Genomic DNA, 19,324 nt, shown 5'->3' with positions numbered 1-19,324 from the left:
TGAAGACAAGATAAACCATGTATTCCTAGCTAAAGAAAAAGAAAACTTGGAGTAAAGCATCCAGGAGGTCAGTGAATTAAAAAGTGGTCCTATCCACACGCACTTTTTGTCATTATTATAGCACTGGACATTATACATACTTTGTGATGTATTTTGTGTTGTTGTTTTTTATTTGGAGTTCATATCCACAGAGAGGGATGTCCAGGAATGTTTGGGGAAAGATGGGGGGGTGGGGAGGTTATTCTCAACCAGCCTTTCATCCCCCTCCCTTTAAATCTCATTGACCATTTTACAAGCTTAAAGCCCCTTCCTCGCTGACCAACATCTGTTGCATTTTCCATCCAAGAAGGAAAGTTCCTGAGAGTAATGAGTTCTGAGAGGGGATACTTGGAGTGGGGGTAAAAGATGGAACAGGGGGGCACTCGCACTTTATTACTCCCACCCTGTTTCACTTTACATCAAGGGAAACTTCATCCCTTAAGAAGAACCCCTACCTTCTTCAGGACAAAGGAGAGATTAGATTTACTTTTGCTAAGTCATCAGCTTTAAGTTAGTTTATTCTTATTATTTTTTGTCCTGATTGCATAAGTGCAATGGGGCATTCAACTTTGCTTAATTATGGATGGGAGGAAACAAATATAAAACAGTTAAGCTTACTATAGTAGGACAAAAAGGCAAGGGGAAACTTGTGCCATTCATGCAAAAGGTGGTGATAAACACATTTACAGCAAAACCCAATGGAAAATAAGTAAATAACCAAACAAACATGTTTTGCTCCGAGACTACAGCCATTGTACCATAGTTTTCAAATCCCCCCCACCCCCCTACACACACATACAAAATTAATGAATCAATAGATATTTTTGTTTCAGTTCTGTAGTTAAGTCTAAATTATTAGAATACAGTAGTTAAATATATTTTTTTTCTCCCCCAATAACACAGAAATGGTGGGTGTCTCCGGAATACATTAAAGCCAAGGAGAACACACACAAACAGTGTTCCCATTGTTTCTGGGAATATAATACAGATAATCCCTTAATATGCACATTATACATAGTTGAGTAATTAATTACTAGTCATCCCAGCTGATTAGCATTAAATTGCTGGGAGCTTGTTGCGATGAATACGCAGTAAACGTTAGTTTGACTGATTTAAGTGACTGAGTCATAAATCCACCTTCAACAACCCTAAATTCTGAAATGCTCTCCTTTCTTCATTTTCATTCTGCAGGAGAGTTTTTGTGTCGGGAAAATTCAAACCCTCCTGTTCCCCCTCATAAATCAACGTGTCTTCATGTGTAATACATGTGTAATCAAAACTAATTTAAAAATATATTTGATGTTGCCCCCCCCCACAGATTTTGTGTTTGCAAAAAGACCACCTGCCTTGGAAGGGAGTGGGAAATGAAATAATAATTAAATGAAACACAAACACATTAATTTAAAACACTGTAAACTACCTGCAATGAAGTCTATAATGAAATGTTGTCTTTTTTCACTTTTATACTACAGGTAGGTCATTAAGACAGTGAATTGCAAAATAATTAATTTTAAAAAGCCAAAAAAACAAAACAACATGGGGAAAAAAGCAACTAAGTAGCTATTAACTTCTTTTTTACAAAATGCAATTAGTGTTGTTGACAGGGCGCGTCTAAGCACTGGTGGAATGATGAATGTATAGCCCTAGGGCCCGGGCTTTTGTCCTGTCATTGAGAGAGCCTGCTGTAAGGGCCTGCAGACCAGCTGAAGTTGATGAAAAGACTGCCTGCTCACACACCCTGGCACACAGACACACATACACATGCCGAGAAAGCGAGGCTCGGAGGGACAGATGGGCCGGCTGAAAGGGATTGGCGAGCGCTGTGCTTTCCCACTGACTGACTGAACTAGCACTGCTGGAATTGAACAATGCATTGCTGTGGGCCCTAAGCTTGATCTCCTCACCATTGCACACACAACGGACCTTTCTGGAAAGTTATAATAGAGGAATTAAATAAATAATGTTATAATGAAATCTTGAAAGCTGGATCTTTCCTTGATAACATTTGATTGTTGTATTTTTATTTTTTTCTTTCAAAATCTGTTCACTCAGATTTTCATAATGGCTCCTTACATGTTTTCTTCCTTGTATGGTGCTCTAAAAGAGAGGACCAGACTGGTCACGATATTCTTTTAAAGCAAAAGCAACAGGCAATGCTGATATTCGAGCGGGTTCAGTGTGGAGACAGTTGTTGCTTGCTTTTACACAGTGGCTCCAGTTTTGGGAAAGATGGGGGGGGTATTCTCAACCAGCCTTTCATCCCCCTCCTTTTAAATCTCATTGACCATTTTACAAGCTTAAAACCCCATCCTCGCTGACCAACATCTGTTGCATTTTCTGTGGGCCAAGAAGGAAAGTTCCTGAGAGACCTTACAATTCTTTAAAATTTGAAAATGGGTGATTTGATACCATATCCTTTGCACTGTGTAATATCTTGTATCAATACATCAGTCTATAACAGGCATATGGACATTCCACAGTGAAGTTTAATCAATTTTTCATCAAGTTTGCTTCATAAATCTATTAATCTTTATCACTTAACTATATGTGTGTGTGCAAAAATGCTTTAGATCCATACATATTGTTTTTCCCATTTTATAAATAGGTGTATAGTACATCCGCGAGGATATATGTGGGAAAACAAATCATACACTTGGTATAGTCCCAAAAAGACTTCAGCCTGGGAGCTGGGAATTCCTGCAACTGTTCATATTCAGCTGTTTGGATTCTGAGGTCCGGAGCAAAGGTGAAGCACTGTTTATTTTGATCAGTGATGTGTGTAGGATTTACCTCCATTGTAGTTTAATTATCATTAATGATTTGATGTAAAAGAAGGGGGTTGGATGGCTGCTGACAAAAATACTTTGGCTAATGCCTGCTAATGAGAGGGTAAAGCAAGGCCTAATGAGTTAAAGGGGTTTTAGTGGGGATTAGGGGCTCATTTCAATCAGCTTGTTAGCTCCAGGGAAGTCAAAGATCACCAGCATAATGATCTGCACATCAGCAAAAGACACACAAAAAATGAGAGCAGGGCTGAGGGCTGTCTCGTCAAGTCAGATCATTTCTGAAATCAAACGCTACAGCAGGGAGTCTGTGTGGATTGTGGGCCCAAAAGCTGCATGCTGTCATTTGTAAGGGCCATGAAAAAAATACAGAAATAAATCTTGTATTGGCCTCAAGATACAGCACTATCGTCTCCTTGTTTTGGGGTCCTAGCTTGTTTTATTCACATTCTGGATCTATAAATCAGCTGCTAGTACATCTTTGTGTCCAGTTGGTTGCTTTATCTTATCTGTTTTTTCAGTGGTGAGTCAGGACTTCATGCATTCAATTACTCCAGATTTAAAGCACATTCCAGCTCTTTTAATAATGCAATATTATTAATACTAATACTTATAACAGTTTCTATTTGGTTTTCCACTTCCTATGTTTCTACTTCATTTATGTTTAATTGTTTTCTGGACTGCCCGTCAAACACAATCTTCTACACAAAATCCAATTTGAATATTTGTCTTTTGTAGTAATGAAAACAAAATTAGAGCTAAATAAAACATTGGTAGACTAAAAGAAATACAAAATGAAATGCTAACCATCAGAGAAACTGATCACAATCCTGTCAGCAAAAATTAGCTGAAAGAACATAGTGGCATGTATGAATTATGCATATGGTGTGGTTTTGTAACATTTAACTCAGCATTCATTTATGAAGCAACAATCCACTTGGATCTCGTAAGAGTACTTGATAACCTCGGATCATGCCAAGAGAAAAATGCCACATCACAGATCTAATCCGATAATCCACATAAATTAAACAAGACATACACCCTCTGTGGGATATTTTTCAGCATACATATTAAAAACAATATTATTGTTTTTTGGTGAAGGTTAATATTCATATAACCTTTGAAGAATCAAATGGGGTGTTTAAAAAACTGCGTAACTGCTGTTCCTAATTACACTTTTTAATGAATCACTTTTTTGCCCCCTCGCTCATTAATTTTTTACTTCACTCAGACAGCTGAGAGGGAGTGAACAGACCCTTTTTAAACTGAAAGAAGTCAAATAAATCTCTGCCAGAATACTACTTCTGAATTACTCTCTGTCCTTTTCTTGTTTCCTCCACCTCAACATGTAAATATTAAAGAAGATTTGTTTTGTTTACCCTTTAACTGGCAGATGTACACTATGTTAATACTGTTTGTTTGCCTTTTCTAAAACTTTGGGCTTATCTTAAGCACATCGCAATTACAACTGGCAGTGGAAGAAAAGAAAGAGGAGAGAAAGAAAGAGAGTGTGTTTGTGTGTGTGGGGGGGAGTGAGTGAGAATCGGGGGGGGGGGGAAGAAAAACAAAACAAAACCACAAAAAGTCCTCCAGTTTATTGATCGCATTCTGTTAATCCTAGTGCTGAGGCATGGGAATGCACTGTGCACTGTTGAATCTGAACATCTGTTCACAAAACTGTCACAGAAATTTGGGGGCGGGCAAAGCAAGGCCAGATAGAGCCTAGTTTAAAGAAAAAAAAGTAAAGGGGGTGGAAAGCAGGGTAAGTGGGAGGGAGAGGAAAAAAGAAAAGGGGGAGGGGGGGCATTTACAAATATCATCCATTGCATCGCAGGCTCCAAACTGCGTGAGAATCTTCTGGGCTGCTTTGTTGTGGAAATTAAATTGAAACAGGGGACAGGACCCTGGGGAATAGGAACACAAACTGCTACACTGTGTCAGGGGCTGGTCTATTGTTGCCACAATAGTCCCCGGAGGGCACCAAAGGCAACACCTCAGTACGACAGCTCATCTTCCCTCAGAGGGAGTACATTAGACCCGATGGTACACGTGGGCTCCCGGGTTTGGAACAGGAATATAAAGATTTTGAGAGAGATAGATAGTGGGATCCAGAGAGAAAGTAGTTTTCCTACAAACATGAGGCACTATGCATCTGCGACATAAGACAAAGGTGCGAAAAAGGATTCTCCTCGTTCTCCATCTGAGTGAGGGCTCTCTCTCTCTCTCAAATGCAAATCTGTTATTAATTCGCTCTATGTGGGGTCGTGCATTAAGCTGCGAGTTGAAATGCTGTGGCTCAGCTGAATTTATGGGGCTGTCGTGTGAGGGATGACCCAGTTTCAAAACTCATCTACCCCTAAATACTCCCACAGCCCAAGAAAAAGCAGGCGAATGATAGAGAGAGGGGGGGAAAAGGGGGGATTGTGGGAGATATATGACTCAAGCAAAGCAGCTGCCAAAAGTCAAAGGTTATAGCCCCAGGAGCTCTGGCATTGCCCTCCCCTGGCCATTGTGCCGCCACTCAATGAACTGATAGACCATGAAACACAGCAGAACTGGAGGGAGATGGAGATAGTGGGTAATCGCTGCTTTTGTAGATAAGGAATAAGGAATAAGGAAGGATGAGGCTGGGGAAAGTTGAATTTGGCTCCATAGCTTAAAGTCTCAAACTCAGTTCCTGTAGGGCCACAGTGTTTTCTGACTTTTGTCCCAACCAAGTTTCTTAAGTGGTCTGAGTAGCTGACAACTGGACAAATCTAATGCTTCTCTACAGACTGCAATTGATGTAGTAAGTAGTACACCTTGAATGTAAAGAATATGTGAAGTGAAATTTAGAAAGATAATAATATGAAGGTTACATAACTAGAATCCTCAAGTAATCGCAAAAAGAAACTGTAGCTCCTCCAGGTACTGAGATTGAGACACTTGCCCTAAAGAAACAAACAGGACAATCCCCATTTCTTATTCTATATAAAAGCTAATGTTCCAAGACAGTTTCAGATTTGTATCATTATTGTTTGATTTGTTTTTATCTTATTTTAATAAAGAATAAGAAGTAATGTCAGAAAAGTGCCAAATAACCTTTGAGGACATTCACTGTATAATATAATTTTGTGGCCGGTCCCTGGAGGATTGTTTACTTTTTGTCAGGGTGGTGATGCCAACACAAATGAGTAGGAAGGTCACTGAATTGACTTCCTTTCTTTTTCCTGTTATTTTTCTTGCAGGCAAGACCCATTTCAAAGAAAGTTAAGGGATTGTTGTTTTCCTTTTCTGGGGAGTAAATGAGGGGTAGCTTCAGGAGCCGGGGGAGAGTTGGAGCTTAGTGGGAGAATTTGGAAGAAAGACACTGACTACATGACTGAGGACAGCTATCTGAATCGTTAACTGAAGAACAGCTGCTGCTATTATATTAACCAGCCAAAAAATAACATAAGATGTCACATTTAGCAGCTTTGTTACTTCATCTGAAACGACGAAAACACACATGACCCTGTTTGAATTAGTTAGCTTCCATTGGAACTCACAGGATGGAGTTCTTTTTATCTGTTTTTTTTTTTTTTTTACTACAGGATAACTTTCAGTGTCCATGGAGGTTAAATAAACATAAACTAAAATCAGATAATCAGAAAATGCATAGCTTAAATTCTTAGTCCATCCCCTACCTCTCCTTTCTCCTGCTACTTCATGATCACTCTCCCTGTTTACATTACTAGTTGCATTCCCTCATCTCTGAGCGAGAGAGAGAGAGAGAGAGAGAGAGAGAGAGAGAGAGAGAGAGAGAGAGAGAGCTGGGGGATGGTGGGGGGAAGATGGCACCAGGGAATCAACTCACAATAACATCTTTTCATGCTTCGTTCTTCCTATTAAGCTGCTCAACCTCACCAACCCTCTCAGACCCACCTGGTCTCTGCCCCCCCCACCCCTACAACATCATCCCTGTTACCCACAGAAACAAGCATAAATCAAAGACTTCTACGCACATCCAAAGAGGAGCACTTGCTAAAGGAGACTTCTTCGATTCCCTCAGAGAGTCCGAGGCAGATTGTTTCAGAGGTGTTTAGGGGACAGTAAATTCATAACCCCTTTGTCTCCCAAGGTACCTATGCAATGACTCTAATTGTGGCACTGCTTACATCCCTATTAGAAGCCCTGCCATTTGCCTCTCAATGTAGTTGAAACAAACAAGCCAATAAAATCTCAACATACAGCTTTGATGGATGGAGGCAGTGGTTGATGGGAAGAGATGGGAAAAGTAAGAAGAACGGGAACTGTAGTGTAAGAAACTGACACATTGAGCCGACCACTCATCACTAAGTAAACATAACGGATGTAACATGCTTAAAAATGAAACAGGAATCTTTTGACTTTGTCCCTATGTTTCCAGGCAGACGTTTTTCTTGTTGTTGTTGTTGTTATTGTTATTGTTATCGTATTCAGAGATACAAAGATAGGCTGGAATCCTGTATTTGGTTCTGATAATACTTTTTTAAATACAGTCATTGGAAAGTCCCCTTATTCTAAGTGACTGAATTTAAATTAACAGTAAACATTTTGAAATTAGGAAGGCTCTCGCCCTCTTCAGGAAACTTCAGATGTTTGAATACCGAAGGGAGTGCATTACATTGGACTATTTGAAATGGTCTTCTCTTGTCCTTATCCCACAGAGAAAACCAAGACGTCCTCACAAAATGATATCATCAGATTCCATTTTCAAAATATGCAAAGCTCCACTCTCTTGTAAAAGTTTGTATTAAGAGCAGGAAACATTAAAAATAAATTACAGCTATGTGTTCATGGTGTTTCTTTTTAAACTACTGTTATTATGACTAGACTATCCTGACAAATCCGAGAAAACATACAATATAAACAAACAGAAGGGGGGAAATGCAGCCTTTTCAAAATGGACAGTAGAATCTAGTTTATCATGCTTGTCAGCAGTAAGAGATTTTTCTTTTGAAAAGCTGTGGATTTGAGTGGGGGGGGGTGGCTGGTGGTGGTAGTGGGAGGGAGAATGAAATCCCCCCTTCCCCCTTTTCCCCACTTCCCTGCCATTTGAATGTTAAACATGCTTTTGAGCACACCTTTGTTTTTTGTCAGGTTCTTTGTCGGGCCTTGAAAGCAGACCGTTACCTTGAATAAAACGGTCAGGGAACTGCTGTTATTTAACTTCCCTGTTTCGGGATTCGTTTGAGAAGTGGGTGTGTGTGTGGTGGCGAAGGGGGGAGTTGGGAGAAGGAGTGAAAAAAGAAGAGGGCAGGAGTACTTGTGATCGAATCAGACACTTATACGAGTCCCTTTTCTTCCGAGAGAGTATGGCACTACAGAGTACACGAGAGCATTCAGTCCGTTTCTTTTTTTTTCAGGCTAATGACTCATTCAGATGAGCATCAAATCTCTCGGTGATTATGCCCCTGAAATATGTGTTTGTTCCTTGAACCAAAAAAAGAAAAGAAAAATGAAGAAAGCCGCTCTGAGAAAGTTCTCATTATCGCAGAAGCCTGAAGCACTAGACATCCTTCGTTGGTGGTGGGTTCCTGCTTTCAACTTCAAATTAAAGAAACTCCTACGTGCTATGTTGCTACATGTCCTTGAAGCACAGCAGAGTGTCTATGGACCGGCTCAGGCCTGGTCTAGTAGCTTACTAGATACGTGAGGAGTTCTCATGAGTATAAAAAACAGCGGTTATGTTACATTGAAAGTAGTACCAAGTCGAAGAGTATTTAACAAAAGACAGATGTGACAGTGAAATTTTCCACAATGGAAAATGTCAATGCTAATAATATTGGAGGGGACATATATTGAGATTGATTACTAGATGCAAATGAAAGAGAGAAAAAACAAAAGAGGAAGGCTTGATGGGAAACAAGAATAACAAGTCCCTGTTCGTGCAACTAGCTCCTTATTCCTTCTAACCACGGAGTCACCAAACTGAAAGAAAGCAGCGTGTTAATCGTGCACTGACACACCAGCCTTTCAATAACTCTGTTGTATTGATTTGCAGGCAATCAGAGTCTCCGAGATGGAGATGTAATGTATATCCACAGTCTCTTGTCTATTTTTTGGGTTTTATGTCCCGTGGGTAAACAAATTAACCGTTTAAGGCCAATTTGGGAACTGTGGTGTTCAGAGACCGATACCCATGAAGTCAAACACTAGGATGATTCAACCAGATCACATTATGGTGGTGAAGTTACAGGCAAAAGAACGTGCATTGTATTGCTGCTGATGAGCATTTTATTGCAGGCCTAGACAGATTTAACTGAACAAATTGGGAAGTGAAAGCCAGGAGACTGGTTTAAGCTGGCTATCTGTGAACCACCCTGATTTCTATAAACCCAAAAGACATATATAGTCCCATAAATACATCATATCTATTTTTTGGATTGTTTTTGGCCTTGTACTCAAGGATCATACACCCAGTGTTCAAGCTATGCACTTGCAGACGGCTCCGGTATTGTTGGAAAGCATAGCCTTAGCATCTATTAATGAAAGTTACAGCTCCCAAGATACCCCCCAGCCTCCCACCTCCCTTCTTGAGCAACCCCCACCACCACCAACACCACCCACCCACCCTCGTCATTCGTTTTTTCTGTTTACTAAAGACCAACTATGACCGCACTGCATTATTTGTTCTGCACGGCTACAGATGTCCATAAATTAACTCTGAATGTATTGTGGCAAAAGAAAACACAGGTTTTTGTATGGGCAGAAGCTAAGGGAGGAGGGGAGGGGGGAAGAGAGAGAGGTGCAGGGGGCATAGAGTAGGACAGAGGAAGAGAGAGAGAAAAAAAGAAAGAAAAAAATAGTGAACCACTGGAAGAGGCCTGGTTGAATAACAACTAGAGGCCTACAGGCCTGTTGCTAAGGAGGTCAAGCTTCTGGGGCCTGATATTCCTCACACACACACAAACAACAATTGTCTTCCCTTGCCCTCGTATCATTACAAGGCAAAGCTGTATAGAAAAGCGAGCTTCTAATTTTGGTGGGAAAAACCAAGTCCAGTGGGGCAGGCTTCCGATTACAACACACAAGGCCCAGGCTCTGGGGATGCAAGAGTTGTAAATACATCATTGTGGAAGGCCTAGAGGTAGTACTAGTCCCTAGGGTGAGGCCTAAATACTCTCTTTTGAGCCTCTCAATATGTTCTTTTTTGGTGGAGGATGCATGTTTTAGGTTGTTGTTTTCGAGATTTATGTGAAGTAATTTTTTTTTTTTTTTCTTCTTCTCCCAGGACGGCATTTGGAAAACTGCTCAAGGCCCTGGGTAATTAAGAAACAGATAATTAACTTCATTCAAAACGAGCTGTGAATAGCAGCCTTCTTGTTCGGCTGCTCTCTTTGGAAACTTGGGTCTAGAGAGAAAAAGAGAGAGCAAGACAGAGAGAGAGAGAGAGACTTAGAGGGTCGCTCAGATTCGGTCGGCCTATTTTTCTTCCCCCCTAAAGAATGAAGCTGAAAGATTTGAAACTACACGGCTAGCTCTCTCTTTTCCTATTTTTGTGCTGTTCCTTTTGTAACACATAATCTCACCATCTATAGGATCACAGAGGCCGACGTCTCATTCAGATTTAACCTTTCCTTTTTAATTGCCTGTTTTATTATATTTTTTCAAAAGATCTTTTTTCACTTCCCCTGTGCTCCCCAGTGAAGCTGCTCCAGGATTTAACCCTTCCGTTACAGTATAATTTGTTATATGGGGGGTTAACAACATATTTAACATATTTAAATTACATTCCTTGTAAAACATTATGTTCTTGTATTTGTAGCAGCTTAAAACTACAGTCGCTAAGATATTTGACATCAGAATGTGCTTAAACATCTCTGAAATAAACTGTACAGCATAAGGCCGCAGGACACAGTTAGTTTCAAGCTAATTTACAACTTTTACTCCCCAGTATAAATGGAATTAATTGGTAAACCCAGACATGTTATTTCAAGCTGTGCAAAGGAAAAACTCATTAACAGCTACTACTGTTTTAAAAACGTAGACGATACAAATAATAACACTTTTACTCAACATTTATATATGTTCTCCAACTTGTATCACTAATAGCACAATAAAACTACATCCCACAAAAAAATACAAATTTAAATATCCCACACACTAACACTAAGCAATCCACTGTATCTCACAAAAAAGCCAAATTAAAAACATACACAGCATTTACACAGGTCCATATTCAGAAAGCACTTTCCATTAATTTTACCTTTTTTTTTTTTGCAAGCAGGCAAACAAATTCCTGCTGTTACAAAATCAAAATATAAAACATTTGAACTGCCTATGGGGACTTTTAAATCAGCATTCTGAAAGATTTGTGTGATCATTTACAATGTGATTAAGCTCTCTTATTAAAAATAATAACAATAACAATAAAAACCTGAATAAATATTGCGTTGTGCTAAACATTTGAGTAATACAATCCAGTATGTAGAAAATAAATGCCAAATATAGATCAAAAAGGGAAACACATTCACCTGGAGACCAGAAATAAACATCAAATATCTGAGCAGATTATTAGGAAAGGAGACATACAGAAAAATAACTGTTTGCAATCAGTTTAGCAAAGTATAATCTTACCCATAGACTAAATGAATGATGCACACAAACACACACACACATATGTGTGTGTATATATATATAGTTTCCAAGCTTCAATATGTGGTGTTGGGATGTGATATCAGCAAGTTTGGCTTTGGGTTGGGGTTTGTTTTCCCAAGAAATGTAGTCTTCCACTAGCATTGGAAATACTGACTAACTCTTATGTCATTCCTGACTACAACAATGGACATGAGGTATTGTCTATATGTTTAATTAGAAATACGGGTAAAGGTGGGAATGATGCTATTCCTATTTTAAGACTGTTTAGGAACAATATTGTGTCTGGGAAATTCATTTCAGAATAATGTGTACGGTTCACAATCAGGTTTGGCTTGGGTTTGACTCAGGTGAGAGTTAGCTGTTCTAGTAAACATTTAGTTATATAGCGTAAGTCATTCTACAGCTCCTAGATTGATTAGCCATACCCTCCTGACCTGACAAACTCCCAAGTTTCTACCCCCAAGAGCAAAACTGTTCAGACTTTGCCACCCATCTATCAGCAGCAGATCTGGTCACCGAGGGGTGGATATGGCAGTGTGACTCCAACTACATCAACTCCCTTATAATGCTTGGTCCGCATCACTTTTGCTTTTGTTGCTCATGTGCCCCATTCGTATTGTATTCGTATCGACAGCCAAGTGGTTTGTAAATGCCCATTTAACCCCTGAGGCAATGGACACACGTGGTGGTCAGCGTGGTCCTGTCATTGACTGCGGGAGACCTTGTTGATGTTATTCCCAACCCAAGAAAAGAAAGGAAGAGGGAGGAAAAAGAGAATCCGAAAACAAAACAGAAATCTGCATAACACTTCACTAGTTGACAAAAGCTAATTTTTGGCCAACCAGCACAACCCCTCTCCCCTCCTGTTAAGTATGTCTGGAATCACATGTATGGATGTTTCTTTATCCAGTGGATCTGAATAAACTGATTAGCTTCGTCACCTTAAGTTTGATGCAAATTGATTTGTGAAACTCTGAAAAAACTCAACTACAGTATTCTGAATTGGGAATAAAATATATAATTATGGTTTTACCAACAGAGTATTGGGCAGTGACTACTACAGCTGAGATCTGATGTATCTTGGATTGATTATAGTCTTTCCTTATACAATGTCTTGTAGAAGTGAAACTTAGTTACTTAACTCCACCTAACCATCATATAACCAGCCACTTTGAGATTGGATAGGTTTTGAAACTTGCCTCTTAATTGAATCAAACAAGGAGTTATATCTATGTTGAAGATGACAGTAATAGAGCCCAGAATTCTTCAAAAATGATGCCTGCTAACTTGCGACTTAATTACAGAGGACAAACAATCCATCAGAGTCTGGTACAGGCCCGCTTTAGTCATTTGGTTTGGGTGCTTCTTCTCACTAACTAAAAACTAAAAACAATGTTATGTTTCCTTCCACTGATCTGACCAAGAAAACATCTGATCCCGATTACTAGTGGTGTTACTTCTCCAGCAATTTAATGAACGACTGAAGCTCTAATTATATTAATGTATTCCACTTAAGAGGCCAATTCCAAAATAGCAATGTGATCCATTTCCGATTGTAGGAGCTGCCAGTCTGCGCGACATAAATCAACAGGTGGTTGATGTTAACAGTGTTGTTTTGAGTAACTTCACACAAACAGTAGGCTGCATAGATCTAAATGAATAATGTGTAATGGGAATATTATTTTCCTCCCTGCATCTGATCTCAAAGCATGCAGTTATTATGTGGGCAACTCGCTCACTGCCATATTTAAACTCCTTAATGTCCAACATCTCAGCCAAACCCCATACTGTACTGTACTGTACCATAGATGACCCCCCTTAATACTTAGAACTCATTTAGTTGTTTGAGGGCAGAGGTTGTGCAATCCACCAGCTTTTGGCAGCTGTTTCTATAAGCAAGAGGTATTTGGGGATGTGCTGCAGTTAACTGAACACAGGGCAGTTGCAACAGACTTTACAAAAAGGAAGTTTGTGCAATATGATACTAAAAAAAATGTCTGGTTTAGCAACTGTGGGAAGTCAAGCCTGAGTCAAACACAGACTGCAGACTCTTAAACACTTCCTGCTCCCTGTCACTCTTGGATTAAACAAGTCACGATTGGAAGATTTTGTGTCTAGTGCTACAATGTCCTTCTGTAGGCTGCAGCCCAACATTGTAACACAAAAATCTAGAGTGGATGGGCTGGCTAAAATACAACCTTTGATTGGCAACCAACCCCTTTTCGTCCATGTATCCCAGCAATCCGATAGCCGTTGCCTTGAGCTAAACTGACGTCTTGTCAATTCAGTCCTGCTCGATGCTGATAAATAATGTAAACAAACAACAGCGATCCCAGCGTCACACAAACAGACTTGTCTTGAATTTGGAACTCCCCCAAGACCACAATCCCCTTCTCTAAACATCCTCACTCATGCACACACATGCCCTTTATTGACATCCAACTTTTGAGGTGCACCAAAAATGCCTTAATAGAATCCCAGCCATCTACATACCAGTGTTTCTTGCAATTTGTTCATTTAAATAGAACTAATAATCTTTTTCAGCTGTCATTAATTCAAAACAGATCACCTCAACCAATGCAAGCACAACAATCCTGTAAGTACAGTATGCATATTCGTGTATATATAAAAATATTAATTTCTTATCTTTGCATCCAAGCTTTGATGTGTGAGATCTCATTTTACAGTTAAAATTCAAGTTAGCAAGCCAATTGAGGAAACTACCTTTGTAGTAATGATGTTATTGACACAACTGAATGCGGTTGTAACCGTCTGTACTGATATGAGAGCACGTTACTGCTGGTCTAACCACAACAGCTTGAACAGTAGTTATCAATTTGAGAGCAATGGAAGTGGGTACAGCGAGAGCAATGTGAAAGAGTACCTTATCAGCAAGCTTGGGCTACCTATTATACCACAGGGGTGTCTCTGTCAATAACTTGTGTTAACCGGCTCTCTTTTGAAAGGTAATACTTTATAAGAATTCAAAACAAAACAAGAACAGGGAATGGTACCGTTGGCGCCACATAGTACCATTTGTGCTCTGAATTTGAACCAGTATTGAATGTTTTGTTTTGCATAGCCTCATCATGAATAAGTTGATCATAATCATGATAATGATGATTATAATAATACATTACAATATAAGATAAATTAGAAAAAGCACATTCACAATCACATGGTAAAACAGTTTAAAGACAGATCTGTGGAAACAAAAAGACAATATATTACACACACATATATATACATACATAAAAATATATGACAATTCGAAATTTGTATGCAAAATATACTGGGTTTCAGAGCTTTTACACAAATAAAAAAAAAATATATATATATATATATATATCTTTCCATACTTGTATATATTCATATATATGTAAACAAATATATGATTAGCCATGTTTATGCACACATATTAATAATATTATTCTTATTAAATGAGCTAAGGGGGGAAAAATATGCTGTTTCTATTCACTTTGAGAATGTACTATTTGTCTGCTTGATTAAATGTTTGTTTAGCCTTTGTAAATTCATATAGGCCAGTTACTGTGAACCCTTATAACTGCTTAACCACAAGAGCTGCACCCTCTCAATTAACACTTAACATGCTGCTGCCTTCTGTCAAAGGTTTGCTGATTTAAGGTACGAGTGTAAACCTTACTGCTGACTGCTGAGTCCCTGACAGAGTAATAAAGACCTTGTTCTGGGGCTATTGATCATTTATTAGTCCATTAATCTGAAGTGCTGCCTTGAACATAGAGTATTGTAATGAAATCAGACCCAGTTCCTTTAAACCTTAAGCTTTGGTTTGAAACAGTTGCCTTTCCATGAGGTATGATTTGTTTACCTGGGATAAAATAAAAAGAAATATAATTAAAAAAGGCATGCTGATTTTCCACTATGTAGCCTGACTTCAGATCCTCCAACTGCCATAAGGGGCTATGAACACATTTATTGACCTTGGCTCTGACTTATGCTGGTGTAGGCAAGAGTCCAGTAGAAATCAGTCCTCAGTTAAATATATTTCTGAACCACCTGAATGCTTTACATCACCCAAAGATATTCAGACAAGTGTCTGGAAAACCCAAGCCTTGTTTATTAAACCACTTGTCCTGTGCTGTATTTGTGTATGTTCTCGCCCCGCGAATGTTTGTTTTCATTAAAAACATTCACAACAATCGGCTGCAATGAACAGGGCCAAGGGCTTAATGGTTAAAATATCAGAAATCCACCCCCAAGGACTGAAACGTTTCAACTCCTTTTTTTATTATTTTCATAACTAATCCCAGAAAGTAGGGGGTGTCTCTGGATTAATTCACATCTCCCAAAGAAAGGCCAGAGAATACAGATCATTGAAGCTCATTCATTCGCAAAGCACTTGCCCTTTAACACCAGGCAACCTGCAACTGCAACACGTCAAGCTATAAATGCACAAACCCCTCTCACTCTCCAAAGCACAAACATTATCGTGCATAGATCTGTGATGCATGCTTTCTATAATTGCATTATTTTTTACTTACATTCATGTTTAGAGTGATTCATAAAGCATTTTTCAACACCCTGCTTTTGAGTAATTTATAACTACACTGCACATTGGTATACTTAAGTTACCATCCTACCAGAATTACTTTACAACCTAAATTGTTTTTTTTTCTTCATGTTCACATAGGTGTAAATATAGCATGCTGGTACAAGTTTTATGAAAATCTCCCTTACAGTTTGAAAATAACATGTATATGTACAATCCATAAAAAGCCCCACCACTGCTTTGTACAGTTTTGCACCTTAATGGGTTTTTACCATTTCAAATCTCATTGTGCATTACTGACTGACTTAATAAGGCCAAACATGCTTCGACTTGTATACAGGCGTGTTATGTTCAAAACTCGATAAGAAAGACTGTCGTGAATCTTAACTCTTTCAATTTGATGGAAAAAAGCTGAGTCAGACAGTTATTTTGGACGCAGCGTGGGGTTATAACCAGACTGACGTTACTTTCATTTTAGCTGTTACCGAACGATGTTTTAACCAGAGATTTTAAGCCTTTCTTTTGCACAGACCTTGTTGTAACTGAGGTTTCATCTGACAACTGAAATGACTATTTCTTTCTCTGGTTGTGGACAGCCCAAAATGAGAACTGCACTGAGAGTGCACATTAGTCGCTGTGTTAGTGTTGGGCCATCACTGAGCTTTGTCAGGAATGTATTGCTCATCTTTTTTTTATTTGAATTCTGCCATTTAAACTGTAATTTCTTTTTGGAATTGCCCATTCTTAAATCAACTACCAGGTTACCAGCACTGGACACTCTTTCCACACTGCAAGCACAACAATGGCAGACCTAAGACATCAATAGTAAGACTCATGCCACTCTCCCTGACAAAACTATCTATTCCAAATTTGTACTGTCCTTTGAGGAGTGCCAGAATGGATGTTTGAAGCTAGGGGGTGCTCACTGGGATGGGGATCCAAAATAAGGAGCATCTTGGATTTACTCTTGACCTGAGTTTTGCGTTTACTGGCTGGCCAGCTGCAGAAAAGGCCTGAAAGCCTCCCGTTTCAATTCACAGGAACAGAGTGTGATCAGCAGTAGACATCTCTTAGGCGATTGTGGGAGAGCTGCCACGATCAATCCAGTCCGATAGCTTTTCCTCCTTTAGACAAAAGCCCCAAACGCTCCTCTGGCTATGTGTCTCTGACTTCTTGTATCCTTATTTCTGGTCTTCTATTTAATGAGCTGATCGGGAGATGTGAAAATCCATTTCTGGTCTGATTAGAGTCAGAGTGAAAAGACAGACCGTGCAGAAATGACTGTGCCTTTTCTCAGAATGACAGCTTCTTTTCCTATACTTTTATTTTACTTCAGTTTGATTCTTGCTGATAGCAGCATTCCGCAAAGAGAAGTGATGACAGGGGCTTTCTGATTCATTTATCTTGTGACCAAGGGCACATGGAAGTTAATTTGGCTCATCTAAACCAAATTCTCAGCCCTGCAGATCACAGAACACAGTGAACTACCTTGATAGCATGACACTACAACCTTCTACCTTAATCAGAGAGAAGGTCAGGGATATCCTGACACAGACAAACAGATCTCTAGATTGGCCTGCTTTTACCTCTGACAACTATTGCCACTTTTCTAGAAAGGAAATACTTTCCCAGGTGTCATCGAAAGAGCAATGTGTTTAAACCACACGGAGGAGGCATTCATAGTGAACATTTTGCATTCCATTCAAGGTTTCCAGATAGGGAGAATGATCTAATCAACCAATCACTCAATCAATCAGTAAAACCCTAGGCTATATGATCGATCATAGTTTTTATTTTATTTATTTTGTACTAGATGACCTGCAACACATGGTACCAAATTCCTTGGAACTGTGTGGACATGGAAAAACTCCACTAATAGAAAGCACATGGAAACTGCAGCCAGCACAGAAGAACAGTGTGTACTGTTAACAGTGCGCTGCATTGGAATGTTAGGGGACTTCCATCCAATGCAGATCTTATGGTCTTGAATCGGAGCCAGCCCCCTGAGAAGCACAGAATTATTTAAAGAGCTCAGACTACAGCTATCTAAACGTTGCATGTTTACCTTGAGCGAAAGCTAGCACATTATATATATATTAAGTATATATATACCGCCAGATGATTAATTAAGTTGCGGCACAACAGAATACACATACTTTTACATGCTTGATCAGGCCTCCCCTTCAAAACGGTTATTAAGCGGTGGTAAAAGCGTAATAGAGCACAGTAAAAATGTGGTAAAATAATGGTAACACCTACAGAGGAGTGATTCAAACCCCAAATCAAAATAAAAGTATGCTTTTAAAAAAAAAGGAAAACCATGATGTCTTAAGTTACCAAGCTAACTAACCATATCATTGCACAAGGTCTTGATGCTCTTTTGCTGATAACCGGCAGAATGACACTCAATGGTGATATCCACGTCATCGTTGCATCTTTTCTTTGTTTCTAATAGATGTTTCCAGATTTCTCATGATGCACTCTTGGTGGACAAAGTAAGAACTGACATTTCATGAATCAACACACATGTGCTAGACTTCCTAGGAAGTACTGCAAGTTAGCGTTTGTGATAAGATTTGAAAAAAAAAAAAGAACCCACAATGATGTGCCTGAAATAATAGTGTCTCTGGGTTTCTATGTTTTTGTTGTTTCTGCATCTTGCAATGTAATACAAGGATAGCAAAACCAAAATTGATAAGCAATAACAATCACTCTTCCAAAATTTGCCAAAACGTAGTACAAGGTCTCCGGTTCTTTTTACTCATCCATGGTTTTTAAATGTAATGTATTTCCTCTGAATGCAGCCATGCTGGCAACGCAACACACAAACTCACTGTCAAAAACAATTGGTATGAAACAAACATAGGACTATTATGAATGACATATGGCCCCCAATCAGAATGTCCCGTTTCAAGTAAATTGCACATTTTGTAGGTAACGTATTTACCGTTTTATTTTTAATGTTCAGCATTTTCACTCTAAAAAGGCAAAGGACGAAGCACAGATTACACTAACAGGAAAGAAAATACCTTGTAAGCATACTAGGAAAGATGCTATCACTGCTTTGTAACAAGTCTGTAAGATTTTGATGAGCCAGTGCATGACATTACTATAGATTTCCAACTTTTTTTTTTTTTTTACAGTAAACCTTTAATCCCCATGTACAAATTGGGGACAGGGCCTTATTATTGAGAGAGATCTCTTCACTTTGGGAAACTAACCAGAGGAGAGGAGGACACAAACAACAGCTGAGAAGAGTCTTGTGCAGTCAAACCCACCCCCACATAAAACACAAGAGCAGCTGCTGAGAAATCAATGGAAGACCATAGAGAAGGGTTCCCTGTTTACTGTTGGCATTAAAGCACTCTGC

This window comes from Amia ocellicauda, chromosome 5 (assembly GCF_036373705.1).
Source record: "Amia ocellicauda isolate fAmiCal2 chromosome 5, fAmiCal2.hap1, whole genome shotgun sequence".
In the NCBI taxonomy this organism is placed as follows: Eukaryota; Metazoa; Chordata; class Actinopteri; order Amiiformes; family Amiidae; genus Amia; species Amia ocellicauda.
Note: the sequence above shows the minus strand (reverse complement) of the source record.